The sequence below is a fragment of the Protopterus annectens genome, chromosome 5.part0 (assembly GCF_019279795.1).
Source record: "Protopterus annectens isolate FY-2018-M chromosome 5.part0, PAN1.0, whole genome shotgun sequence".
NCBI lineage: Eukaryota > Metazoa > Chordata > Ceratodontiformes > Protopteridae > Protopterus > Protopterus annectens.
Window position 1 is genome coordinate 652,046,365 of NC_056735.1, and position 14,345 is coordinate 652,060,709.

General features: G+C 37.7%; 1 protein-coding gene across 3 annotated transcripts in view; it reads right to left on the reverse strand.

Moving 5' to 3' along the window:
- Window positions 1-288: 288 nt before the first annotated feature.
- The window catches only part of LOC122802732 (ankyrin repeat and SOCS box protein 9-like), a 553,320-nt gene continuing 539,263 nt past the window's right edge, over window positions 289-14,345 (reverse strand). For 2 of the 3 annotated variants that reach the window (XM_044072497.1, XM_044072495.1), the window contains one exon: window positions 289-2,346. The gene's annotated coding sequence lies outside the window, so the exon portion shown is untranslated. Of the gene's footprint in view, window positions 2,347-6,728; window positions 7,042-14,345 lie in introns of those variants that run through there. The other variant, XM_044072496.1, reaches the window with a different exon arrangement.

Consider the following 14,345-nt stretch of genomic DNA (forward strand, 5'->3'; position numbering starts at 1 on the left):
GAATGTTTGAGAAGATAGTGGGGTTGAAGTTGCTAAGATTACAAGTGTGGATGTAGTGGTGTAGATATTGGGTAGAGTTAGTGGAGCGGTGTATGAAAGTAGGGAGATGGTCACTGAAGGTGTCAGGGATAGTGCCTGAAAGAGTTATTTTGTTTGGATGAGACACAAGGATCCAGTCAATGGTAGATCCTGGGGATTTATTTTGTTAGGTCGGGTGGTTGAGTGGATTACTTGGGTGAAGTTAAAGAGGTTGATGAATTGGGAGGGGGAGGGAGAGTTGATTTTATTCCAGTCAATATTAACGTCGCCTAGAATGTAGGTTTCAAATTTGATTTCAGTTGAGGCCCAGTAAAGAATATTTTCCAAGGTTGTTATGTTATCACCTGGAGATATATAAAGGGAGATAATGCAGATGTTCTTATGTTTATTTAGTCGAAGGAGACTGGTTGTAAGTTCAGTGTTTTTGAATTCAGGAGTTGGAATTTGTAGAGGGATCAGGGAGAGGAGGTTAGAGTAAATTATTGCAGAGCCTCCACCTTTTTTATTTGATCGGTCAGTTCTGAGGATTTGGAACCCAGGAGGTAAGATTTCAGAGTCGGTGATGTGGGGTTTTAGCCAGGTTTCAGAGATGGCTAAGATGGCAGGTTGGTTGTGGCAAATCCAAGCATGAAGATGGTGGATTTTGTTATTCAGGCTCTGAGCATTGATAGAGAAAAGTTTGAGGGGGTTAGGAGAGGAAGTGGTAGAGGAACCAGAGGGAGAAAAGGGGATTGGGGAGAAGTTGTTAGTGGTGAGGCAGGGGCCAGGGTTTGGATGAATATCACCACATAAGTCAAGGTCATTAGTGGTAGTAACTCTTAGTCTTTTGTGTTTAAGAAGTAGGAGGCTGTTAGAGGGAGGGAGGAATTTCAGAGTGGGAGTGTGTGGTACGGTGAGGCATTTGGGATGGAAAAGGTATAGTGTTTTGGGGGGGGGGAAGAGTGGATGATATGTTGTTGTAATGGGTGGATAGAGAAGGTTGTGGGTGAGTCCAAGGGTTAGTTTGTGTAGGTGTTAGAGAAAAGGGTATTTTGTGAGAGTAGGTAGTAGCAAAATATAGGGGAATGAGAAATACAAATAGTAATGATGGGACATAGATATTATGAAGTATTTTGGAAGGCATGTTTGGCAGGCAGAGGGGGAAGAGATTGGTATAGTGGAGTTGAGTAGGCAAAGAGAAATAAAAGGAAAAAGAAAGAGGATGGGATCTTAGGAAAAGGATAGGGTTGAAAGTATTTGAAGGGGAGAGAAAGGGAGAAATTTGTGTAGAGAAGAGGAACTATAGTGGAGGGAAAAGAAAAGAGTGGGAGGGGTAGAAGTAGAAGAACTATGATAGGTTAAATGGTGGAGAGAGGTATAGTGGAGTGGGAGGAGTAAGAGTAGGAGGGATAAAGAGGGTAGGACCCTGATAGGTTAATTATTATGCATGGGAGGGTGCATGAGAGGTATAAAGGTAGAGGTGCTGGGGGCCGGTGGGAATTGGGGGCAGGGTAGGGGAGCGGAGTGAGCCCGTAGGGCGAACGGAGCGGGAAGAACCCAGGAGGGCAGGAGAGGAGCAAGAAGTTATCAGTGGAGCAGAGGCTATCAGTGGAGCAGAGGCTATAAGGGGTAAGTAATAGAGGGGTAAGTAGGATCTAGATAAAATAGGAGGAGTGGGCTGCAAGGTATTAGGGGGGAGAGTGAGAAACAGAAACGTTGGAACTGTGGAACAAAAGGAGAGAGTTGAAGTCTAGTTTAGTGTAGAATTTCAGAACTGCACTTAGCTCACCAGGGCAAATTCTTGGGCTAAAGTAGACAAGGGGGAGAAGGGAGCTAGAGTAACGCAGGGAACTGAAATGAGGTTTGTAGCGAAGGGAGATAGAGATAAGGGGGTTTGGCTGCTCTGCAGTGTTCTTTCTCTGGAAGGTATGAATTAATAGAAACAATGTTGTAAAAAGGTAACACTACTGGAAGTCAAAGAATTTGACTACAATGCATTAATATTATCATTTTAATACATAAAATGCAATGAGATATTTCATAAACAGAAATGAATTAATTATCCAGAAAAATGAATGGAGAAAAAACTAAACTAGAAAACAGCATACTGTGATTCCTTACATTCAATAATAAATCTTACAAACATGAGATGGATGCAACACAACACTTGTTTTGTACATATCCATGAAGCATAGGTTTACAGACAATTTAATCTAATAGTCAATTAGCAAGATTCCATTGTTGGATGCCTCAGCTCAGCTCTACTAGACATGCGGGGGATATATGATGACAGAATCAATACTGCAGTGGTTCACCAGCCATGTAGATCTATATATAAAGCAAAAGACAATTCAGAGAGTAATTTTCATGGCATAGCAAGATGTGCGCATTAATAAAATGTGAATATCCACTCTAAACAGTTAAATTCCAGTACAAAACTAACAAGATTGGGCTTGTTACAGCTTAACAGTAGGAATGGTGAGAGAATCATATTGACATCAGCAGTGTGAAATAGATCAGCATGCATGAATGAGACAGTATTATTAGTATTAGCTGGGTAGTAACTCCTTTACAAGTGATTTATTAGAGAGTTACCTAAGCTGTGTCAAAGTTGCATACAAGCAAATTTTGGGAAGTGAAGTCTTATGTGGGTAAACTGTCATGTGTGAGAAGGAACCTTTTTGGTGAAGACAGAGCAAATTCCTCCTGGCCTGCCTTACACTACAGCCTCACACAGTTCTTCGCCACATTGCTGGACTTTGTAAGGAAGGCCATTCATGTGCAAAGTTTAGCAGCACAGTAAACATGCTCAGTGCTAAACATACACATGCGTACAGCTACGTCTGCAATGCTTAGCACCAGTGATGACATCCACCTGGCAATCCAAGCACCAGCGAGCACAGAAGGAACTGCATATGTTATCAGTATATGGTATCACTCCACCAGCTACTGTTTGGTTATGCAAACCAACAATATCCATTCTTGGTATTTATGTAACTCTACATATGAAAGAAGTTGGAGTATTTGGATGCTTGATTCACATCATCTCCTTGTTTCTTTTTCTCTTCCTTTTTGAATGCTGAAGCATCCTCCATTGCATGTCCTGGTTTGCTGAAAAGTACTCACTTGTCATCAACATAAAGTCAAGCCACACAACTACCTGTTTTCATCATGCATCTATATGTTTCTGTAACTGCTGCTACAAGCTGAAAGGAATGAGCCAGCTCTAAACTTCCTGTACATCATATGTATGTCTGTAAGGAGCGTCATAGATAGATATGATACTGTCCTTACTATGAGTCCTTCAAGACACAGCCATAGCTTCTCTTGATCATACTGGTAAAGATCTGTGCCTGTTATCTCAATCTCCAGCATTGATGTGCCATCTTCTTCCCCAGTGGTATCTTGTCAGAGCAACTATGCAGGAGTATAGTATTTTAAATTCTAAGCTACATATTTGTCTGTGGGTGAGAATAGCCTGCTCATCAATTATTTGTCCTCTTTTTAGCTCCAGTTACATAAAAATTAAAACAGCTAGCATGCACCAAGTTGGATTTATGCAAAAATATAATTTATTACAATATTAGACATTAATAATTTAATGATTGAGTTAGCATTATGCAAATAGTGCTGTGCAGCAGAAAGAAGTCAGAAAAATCACTTACATAGTTCCATGTAGCTTGGTCAGGCATGCAACATGTCTCTAGTAAGTTTAACTAAATACTTTTGTTTTTGCTTGTGTCTAGAAGTACTCTGTTAGCAGATTCACCTTGTTTAAAAGCCTTCATTCCCTGATGAGTGAGTGCAAAATTCTCTTGTATTCTGTATCTACTGTTTGGGAATTTCAGAAAACTGAATATAATTCTTGCACATCAATGCTTGCCCCTTTGTAGGCAAAATTCCAAATCAGATGCAAGGAAACTTGGTTGAACACTAATGTTTTTCCACTTTATTTCCATTTGGTATGCCATTGGTGAAATCTTATTTATTTTTATTATTATTATTATTATTATTATTATTATTATTGATTAGGGTCCATCCCAGCTTGGGAGGAATTGCTTTGTTTTTGCCTTTTCCTTGTTGTAGTTAATTACAATACATTACCTTATCAGCTATTAAGTATTCCCTTGGGATAGCCTTTCTATCATAATATGCCTTAGAGGTCTGCAAACTCTTTTCCAAATTATTAAGAGCAAAGGTAAAGGTTTCTTTTAAGTGCTGTCTTAGATGGATCACATAATTATGGGCAGTGGTGGCATGTGCCAGACTTGTATCCTATATAGCATATAGAAGGTCTAAAGGCAGCAGCATCTCCTATCAGTCCTCATCTCAAAGGGTGAAGGCCATTAATACAAGAGGTAACTTAACATTTTCTTTAGAGCTGAAGTATTTCTTTGGAGAATGAATTACAGTTTGGTTTGGTTTGGATTGGGTGATATGACACATACAGTTTGCTTAGCATTTCCAAAAATTTGCATATGTTTTCTATTACCTCATAGTGATAAGTGGCCCTCTATCAAATTCTTCTCATAATAGGTAACCCCTAGTGAATAAAGACATGGTTGATTAGCAGCAAGGCAGTTGTTTCTCCAGGGTTATTGCCACAAGTAAGCACTCAGTCCATTTATAAATTTGCAGGTGATGGTTAATAGTTGCTGAGTACCACTAGAATACCTAATTACCAGATCATGTCCAATTAATTTGGAGATCAGACCAGGCATTGTGATCCCTCTTGCCTTAAGGTGTGCCTTTTCTCTAGGGAAACTGTCAGGAATTTGCAGCAGGTATACATCCCTGCATACACTTAGTGACATCATTACACATTTGAGGCCAATCAGCTATTTCCTTCAATGTCTCGTAAGTTCTTCTGACCCCCTATGGTCTCCCCTTGACTTATCATCCACATGTTGTAACATGAAACTTTTGTGCCCGAAAGATACTATCCACTGGAATATATCTGAAGTTTTACCAATCCTCACCAAGAGACCATCTTTTAACAGAAATCCATCATTTTGGTTTTACATGGCCCTAAGACTGGTTGTTTTGTAGATCACGTTATGCATGCTTATTTGTATTGGGATCCAAACAATAAAACTTCCCTACAGCTTCATCTTTTTGTTGCATTTTTACCAAGTCATAATCCGGCTTGCAAAACACACTCCTTTTCTTGTCTTTTCTGCTGATGGGTAATTACATGTACTCTTGCTTGGAGTGGAGTAAAGTCCCAGGTTTACCTTTTAAGATACCTTCCTTAGACAGAATATCAGCTAGGTAATTTTCAGCTTTGTCTGCTCTCTGCACTCTTGGGTGGACTTTGACCATTGTCCCAGTGCATTGTTAAGTCATAATCTTGCACTAACTAGTCTGTAGTTTGGATTAGTTCAGCATTCATAACTATTTTTCCTTTACAGTTGAGAATGCAATTTACCTTCCAGCCTGGCAAATGTATAAGGAACTTACATCCTGCATAATTATAAGTCTGTTCATATTACAATGCCCTGATAATTGAACTGGACTGCTCTTTGTACAGCTACAGCTGCTAATGCAGAATACAGATTAGTTTTGTGCCCAAACTGGTACCTGACTTTGGTTTATCTTTATGCCATCCTACCCCCACTCCACAATATCTGTTTTCATCTTAACTAAAAGGGTAGACATTGACATATGCTTTAGGAAAGTCTTTGCATACAATTTCATCATAATGGTAGTGTCTATTTTGCTGCCAAAGACTAATGTTGAGTCCTGCTGAGGTGGTTCATAGGTTGATAGGTATATACTAGGCTAACAACCATTAGGGCTCTTATTAGTCTAGCCATGCAACCCAAACATTTCACATAAATTTGATTTACATAGGTGGTGATTTATTGACTGCCACTGTCCATCAGAGATATAAGAACCAGACCAAGGGGGAATTTCTGATTACCCATCCATCGGTCTAAGTTACACTTAAAAAGGATTAGGGAGGAACTCTGCTTCACATGGGTGGGAAGCCTCTTCCAGAGAATGAGGTATGCTCTGAGAAACATGTCTGTCTCTCCAACATGTCCTATTTATGTCTCAAGCCAAATTTAGGTCTTTTAATCCAGTAGTTCTGATGCTATTTCTTTTATGGATGTGCAAAAGGCTCATCAAAATAGGGTCCAGGAATGCCCTGTATGCCAGACAAAGATAATTTCTCAGAAGCTTGCATGATACCGAATAAAGAGACAGGGCTTTGGGGCAATCACAGTAGGACATTGTGTTTGCTCCCTATTTTGTTTTGTAAGGAACCTTTATTGACATTCCAGTACCTGTATGTGTCTGGTCAGGTACATACTGAAGGGGGCATTATACTCTATGATGGATCTGAAGAGGGGCTTGTACAGTGTTATGATGACCTCTTTGAACCTAGATGCTATGCCCTTGCTTATAAGTTGAGCAATACAAAAAGGATTTTCTTACTACCATGGACACATGCTGGTTGAAGTCTAATTTATTATCTACATCTGTTCACAGATCCCTGATTATTGAATTAACTTTTAAGGGTGTTTTATTTTTTTTTACTTAAAAACATTTTTTTAATTTGAAGAATGATATTTTGTCAAACATCAAATGAATTCAAAATGAAAAACGTGTATACAATTCTTAAATTTATAAATATCAAAACGTTATTTAACTATATACATTAGTGTCTATACAGAAAAAGCAGTGAATACATTTAATTACATTATGAAGAATGATAAAGCAGTTCATAAATCCTTGTCCATTTTTTCAAATATTTCCAATATTTTCATCCAAGAGTTATAAAGTGATATAGATCTGGTTGTTCTATTCTTCATTGTAGATATTTCCATATGACCAACTGTTATGGATCGGTTTTTAAACTTCTTGAATGTGGGAGAAGTCGTGTTTTTCCAATGTATGGTAATAATTTTGCATCAGTGTCCATAGTAACTTGAAATCTTTTTTTGGCACACAGTCCGGGATAGGGATGTTGAATAAAATCATTGATTTTGTTAGTTGAAAGTTATCATTGAAGACAATCTGAAAAAAATAATTTATATTTTACCAATACAAGGTGATGTTTGCAATCGTAAAAAATATGCCAGTCGGCTCTTACTTTAGTTTGACATCTCCAGCATTTATCTTCACTAGCAAATAATTTGGCTAATTTATGTGGTGTGTAAAAATGTCTGTTTAAATATCTCCAAATAAATAATTGCCAATATATTGACAAAGTTGATTGTTTTGATAATTTTAAAATAATCTTTTTCTCATCTTCATTAGGATGGTGATTGTTTATCTGTGTATAATAATCCCAGAGGTTATCTACATAGCAGTGGTGACTTCAAATCAAAGAGGGGCTGCAGGAGACAGCTGAATGGGTGGGGTCAAGGGGGAGGGGTGTGGTCAACCAGAAAGGGGAGGGGCTATGCTCAAAACCACAAAAACTAACTTTAATTAAATACGCTGCCCTGGGTACCAAACCATCATTATGAGAGTCCAATTAAGACAAAAATAAGTGTAGAAGAATAAAAATATTTCAATGCATTGGCTGCATGACAGCTTACTTAATATCCTGATGGAAACAAAAGGTTGTAAGGCATGAAAAAATAAATTACTTTTTAAATACATTACTGGAATGCCAGTCAAAATGAAGTATAAGAAAAACAAGCAGCACTCAACTCAAACCACTTCTCCTTGCACTGCAGTTCTAATTATAGTTTATATTCAGCTTTATTAAAGTACCAAGTAACATGCTGAAAGTAGAAATCTCTGTGATCCCCACTTGTAAAAATGTTTCTTATCCAAAAAAGACCTGCTGCCTGACAACTATCTACTTGTTTCATGGGGAAAACATGATCAAAGTAAAAAATGAAAAGCAAACAAGAAACAAGCTCAAGATACATTGCTTAAAGCATTACTGTACAGGTTATGGACCACACATGATTGGCATTCTGTTTAGTTTACTGGTAAAGCCTGTAGAGATGACTGGAAGTCTCCAACAAGTGTGAGCTTTTTAAAAGAATGTAATCCTGTCCTTCAATACCAAAGGCTTATACATTATCTAGTTAAGTATTCTCTGCATGGCAACAACAGAAAGGCTTTCAATGTTGTCAATTATTTAACAGTATGCTTATTAAAGCTTACTTGCATCTTACGATCTCAGACAAGCTTACCTTATGGTCATTAAAGCATTGCTACTTAAACACAGAGCAACAGGCACTTTGAGTAATAAGCATAAATCTGAGTAATAAGCATAAATCAACAGTACAAAAATATGACAGAAACCAGACCATTCTGCAAAATCAAGGACAGATGAAAAGCCACTGTAGTACTTGTGTCTACCTTGAATGGGGGCGGGGACACACTGCACATTTACACTGCATAACTACTCCTTGCCTTGCTTGGACACATCCAGAGTCACTACATGGGGGAGTGGGGTGCAACAAGTATGTCACAATTTGAAATTTCTCTGGCTGACTGTGATGGCCCTGACACATTTGTCATACCTCTCAATCTCAGAGCAAGAAATCTGGACAAAGCCATACACAGAAGTGGGACAAAGGCCCAAAAATAAGGACAATTTTTAAATATTGCTCTAATAAACTTAGAAAGATAATGGAATAGGTCTCTTGTATTAGTATAAATTTTCTGAAGGGTATAAAATCTGAAACTCAAATGTCTGTCATTATTTTCTAACTTCAGTCTTTAATGATTTGTCACTAATTTGCCAAAACACACAATTTTATGAAAAATGGACCAAAAATGTGATGCAAAAATATGAAATAGCCACACAATACAGCTGGGAACCTGTCAAAGAAGGGACACTTTAATATTAGTACTTCTAACTTGAGCAGCTGACAAAATAAAGAATCTACATGCATTTCAAGTAATCTATAACTTTGATTATTATAATTATTTCTTAATTGTAAACCCTCCATGTTTTCTTCCAAAATTGCTATTTTGTGGAGGGATTATTAGGGGGAAGAGCAACATTTTGAGCCAAAATCAGGGACAGTTGAGAGGTTGGCTATGCCTAATTCTATAAAGCAGTTTGCATGTACCTCTCGACCTGTTAATGCAGTAAATCTGAACAAGGCCAAATATATTGGGGGAACATATAAACAGTACTAAAAATTGCTATTGTATAAATTGAGACAGTTGATAGAATAACAGTTCTTACTTTAGCATGCATTTTTCTGAAGGTTATGAAGTCTGAAACTCAGTGTATTATTTAGTGACTTAATTCCTAAATGATTTGCCAGAAAACTACAAATTTTATGAAAAACAAACCAAAAATAAGAAGCAAGAATCTATTCATTCTTTGAAAATCTGGACAGTTGGGAGGTATAGTTCAGCTGGGCCTGTCTCAGTTTGCTGCCCTTCCCCCCTGACAAAATCACGGTTGAATGGAGCCTCTGCAGCCATTCCAATGATCCATTACTTGGCTATTTCACTCCATTTACCATAAACACTAATGTGCATACTGCTTTACTTCTATGATGAGTTGGACTTCATTTGAAAGTTTTATTTTGTATTTTACAGCACAAACACTAAGACATCTGCTAAACAAAGCAATGCAGTCTCACAATGAAAAACAGACTTAGCATTAAAACTTCTCTGCCCTTGAAACTCACATTCATTGAAACAGCATTGAAACCCACATTCAAAGAAAATACATTTTGCCAGTGGCAGATAAAGATTAATTTTGGGCTGTTTTCAAATCATAGGCCCCTTGCATATGAAACATACATGTGCTCTTTGATACACCTTTCTCATTGTACTTAATTTATATTCCTTGTACAATACAGTACAGTTGTTAAAGGGCATTTTAAATTTGTTTTGAACATTTTTCCAATAAGCAATGAAACAAAACGCATGCACCCATAATGACAAAACTGCCCAGTTCAGAACATTTCCATCATAAAAGTCTACTCAGACTTCCATAGTCCACCATTATTAGTAAATATGCACAATTCTACAGTCCACCATTATCAGTAAATATGCACAATTCTACAGTCCATTATCAGTAAATATGCACAATCTCTGAAGTAAAAGTCATCTAAATAATTCCACATTAAAGAAATCTGTAACTAATGAAGAGGTTGCTGCTAGCAATCACCTTTATATTTCATTGTTTCATCGAAAAATAAAGTGTCTGTTGCCCCTCAGGAATAAATTGCCTATATTACATTAGAAAATGATAAGCTAGTAATATTGCAAGAGGAAATGGATGGCAAACTGATAACAGACTCATAGTTAGTATCTTCACCAAGGAGAACATTCTCAGTACAGCAGCATCCACCCCTTGTGGGAGTAGAACCCACAGCCTTCTGCATCAAAAGCAAGTACCCAACCTGTTGTGCTATTAACAAGGAAAACCAACTTCACTTAAGCAGCACTAAACTTCTGTTCCCCTGCAGCTCTCAGCTCCTTGTAAAATCTACTCAATACTCAACTGCATCTCAACTTCACAGCACAAGAAAACTGGAAAAAGCCAAAATTTATTGGGGGGGGGGGGGTCAAAAGCCCAAAAACCAGGGACACATTAAACATTGCTTGTGTAATCTTGGAAAGTTGCTAGAATAAAATGCTGTGTTACCACCATACATTTTACTGCCAAGGTCCCTGTGCAAAAGAGTCAGGGCAACACACAACTATGCCAAATCAGCTACTTTGTGAAAGAGAAATGCGTTACCACCATACATTTTACTGCCAAGGTCCCTGTGCAAAACAGTCAGAGCAACATACCACTACGCCAAATCAGCTGCTTTGCAAAACAGAGGAAGACTGAAACTTAATTGGCTATCATTTAGTGAATTCAGTTCTCACCATAGCTGTCAACCTCTTAGTACAAAACACCTGGACAAACCCAGTAATGAGGGAATACAGCCCTCAAACATATTCAGTGAATTCAGTTCTTGCCATAGCTGTCAACCTTAGCACAAAAAACCTGGACGAAGCCAATAATGGGGGAATACAGTCCCAAAAATAGGGACAAATTTCAAATATTCATGTTATAAACTTAGAAAATTGCTAGAATAAAAGGTTGTAGGTTGTGTTACTATGTATTTTCTGAAGAACATGAAGTCTGAAATTCAAATGCCTGTCAATTTTACTTCTGACAGAACAAAACAATTTTCAGCAGAGGCCCAGGGAGAAATACTGCACACACATCTTTGTAAAATGGCAGGGCATCAGAGCAAATCCACACAAACACAGGGAGGAGATGCAGACTCCACACAGAAGGCACCCCAGCCAAGAATCAAACCAGAAAAACCTATAGCTGTGAGGCAACAATACTACCACTGCACCATCAAATATGTAAGAAATTAAAAAATTCAGAAACCTGAAGTCTGAAATTCAAATGCCTGTCAATTTTATTTAACATTTGTTAATCAGGACAGTCTGACATGGAACAAAAAAACAATTTTCAGCAGAGGCCCAGGAAGAAATAATGCAGACATGTCTTTGTAACATGGGAGGACACAAAAGTAAACCCACACAAACACAGGGAGAAGATACAGACCCCACAAAGAAGGCACCCCAGCCAAGAATCAAACCTGAGAACCTGCCGCTGTGAGGCAACAATGCTACCACTGCACCATGAAATATCAAGCAGTGCAACATTTACAAACCACAGATATTATGAGGAACAGATCAGATCAAATATGAGGCATAAATCTGCAATTTTTTTTACAAATGGTGGTGGGTAGGGAATTCAGGTCTTTAACACCTGCATACAAGGTACAGGGTTCAAGCCTGAGGTATTCCCTAACACACACACACACCTGTAGTAGCAAACCACAAAAACTAAATATATTGCCCTGGGTGCCAAACCATCATTATGAGAGTCCAATCAAGACAAAATGAAGTGTAGAAGAATAAAAATATGCATGACAGCTTAATATCTAGATGGAAACAAAAAAGGTTGTGAGGCATGAAAAAATAAATTACTGTTTTTTTAAATACATTAATGGAATGCCAGTCAAAATCAAGTATAAGAAAAACAAGCAGCACTCAACTCAAACCACTTCTTGCACTGCAGTTCTAATTATAATTTATATTCAGCTTTATTAAAGTACCAAGTAACATGCTGAAAGTAGAAATCTCTGATGCCCCCACTTGTAAAAATGTTCCTTATCTAAAAAAAGACCTGCTGCCTGACATCTACCAATTTCATGGTGAAAACATGATCAAAGTAAAAAATGAAAAGCAAACAAGAAATAAGCTCAAGATACATTGCTTAAAGGATTACTGTACAGGTTATGGGCCACATGATTGGCATTCTGTTTACGGGTAAAGACTGCAGCGATGACTGGAAGTCTCCAAGTGTAATGAGACTCTTGAAATAATGTAATCCTGTCCTTTATTACAAATACTGGCATATGCATTTCAATACCCAAGGCTTATACATTATCTAGTTAAGTATTCTCTACATGGCAACAGAAAGGCTTTCAATGTTGGCAATTCTTTAACAGTATGCTTATTAAAGCTTACTTGCATCTTGCAATCTCAACCAAGCTTACCTGATTGTCATTAAAGTATTGCTACTTAAACACAGAGCAACAGGCACTTTTCTAGTATTGGTAGAGATATTGGACTTTCAGATAAACAGGAGGTTCAGGACAGAAGTGGTCCCCATGGTTTGGAAGCTGTACTTATACATGTTCCAATTTCAGACGTGGGAAAAATATTATATAGCCATGTAAAAGTATATAAAAATGCCATGTAAAAGGATGTAAGAATGCCATGTAAAAGGATGTAAGAATGCAATGTATAAGCCTGAGGAGAGTTTGAACTGTCTTAGAAATCCAAGCCCACCTATATAGTAGAAAATTCAAAGTTCGATCATAATCCCTTAAAATTGTCCCACAAGGTCAATGAGCAAAATGGTAAGCTGCTCAGGCGGATCCTGGAATTAAAGGCCAACAAAGTGACAATTGAGCATAGCAGTGAAACAAGAAATGCAAACAGAAATGGTCTTTCATGGTAAAGGATTAGTTAGCATAAGTGAAAAGATGCACCTTCAACCCAAACTATGTTTCTTGGGTGTATCCCAAGAAAACAAACTTAAGATATTATCAAAAAATCAAATGAATGATGATATTAAGCACACACACACACACACACACACACACACACACACACACACACACACACACACACACACACACACACATGCACACACAGACACACACACACACACACACACACACACACACACACACACACACACACACACAAATCCCACTTACCTGTAGTAGCTCTTGTCCTTCTCCATAAATAAGTGAAACCACCATAAATAAATCCAAACCCCGATCCCTCCATAAATCCAATGCATACATCCAAACCACGCCCGCGCAACTCCAGACCCATGAGATCCTCCGAGTGAAACCAATAAATCCAAACCCCGTGCAAAAAGACCTGCGAGATCTTCCCGACGAGACTGCAGCACATTCCAGACTGCTGACCTTGCAGTCCGACCCCGACGTGTTCTCCCAGCAAGTTCCAGGACAGTCTATGCAGTTTAAAACTGCATAGACTTCTGGGAGCTCCATTCCTCATGTTTCCCAATCAGGACTGCTGCTGAGACAATCTGAGCATGCTCCAGACTCTCAGCAGCAGTCCGGACTAGTGCGCATGCGCGAAGTCCACGAATTTTTTTACTTTTTTTTCTTTTCTTTTTTTTTCTTTTTCTTTATTTTATTTTACAGTTGAGGGGGCTGCAGTCCGGCAGTCCAATAGCACGGGCCGTCCCTGTTTCTCTGAATCTTGTTTTTTAATTAATAAGTTTATAAATATTAGTCAGGTAACCATTACCTTCATAAGGTTTATTTGTAATTATAATAAAATATTCGACAAATTCTGGAACAGTTTGTCTGACTGTTACTTGCATTTGTTCAGTTCTATTTATAAGATATTGTCTTAAATTATGTAAAAGTAGCCATGAATCTTTATTTATATGATATTTGTTAATTATTTGCTCATTAGTTAATATTTTCCCTTGTTCTATCAGCTGATGCCAATAATTTATCATACCTTTCTTTAGTGTATTTATCTTTTGAATTTGAGATGTATCAAGAATAGTAGGTGTAAAGGCTATTGGGAAGGTCAGAAAAAAAACAAGAATTAATATTTGGGAATTTATTTATATAATTTTTAAATGTTGTTATGGTGATATTTATATATTTTGATGGTAATTTGTTTTTTTTTTAATTTTTCCTACTAAGTGATTTTTTTAGCAGCCAGACTAGGGGTGATGGTATAACAGTTAAACATTCTTGTAAAGGATTTTGACTGAATTCCATATAAATCTGTTTGTGTATTTGTTTCCAAACAGG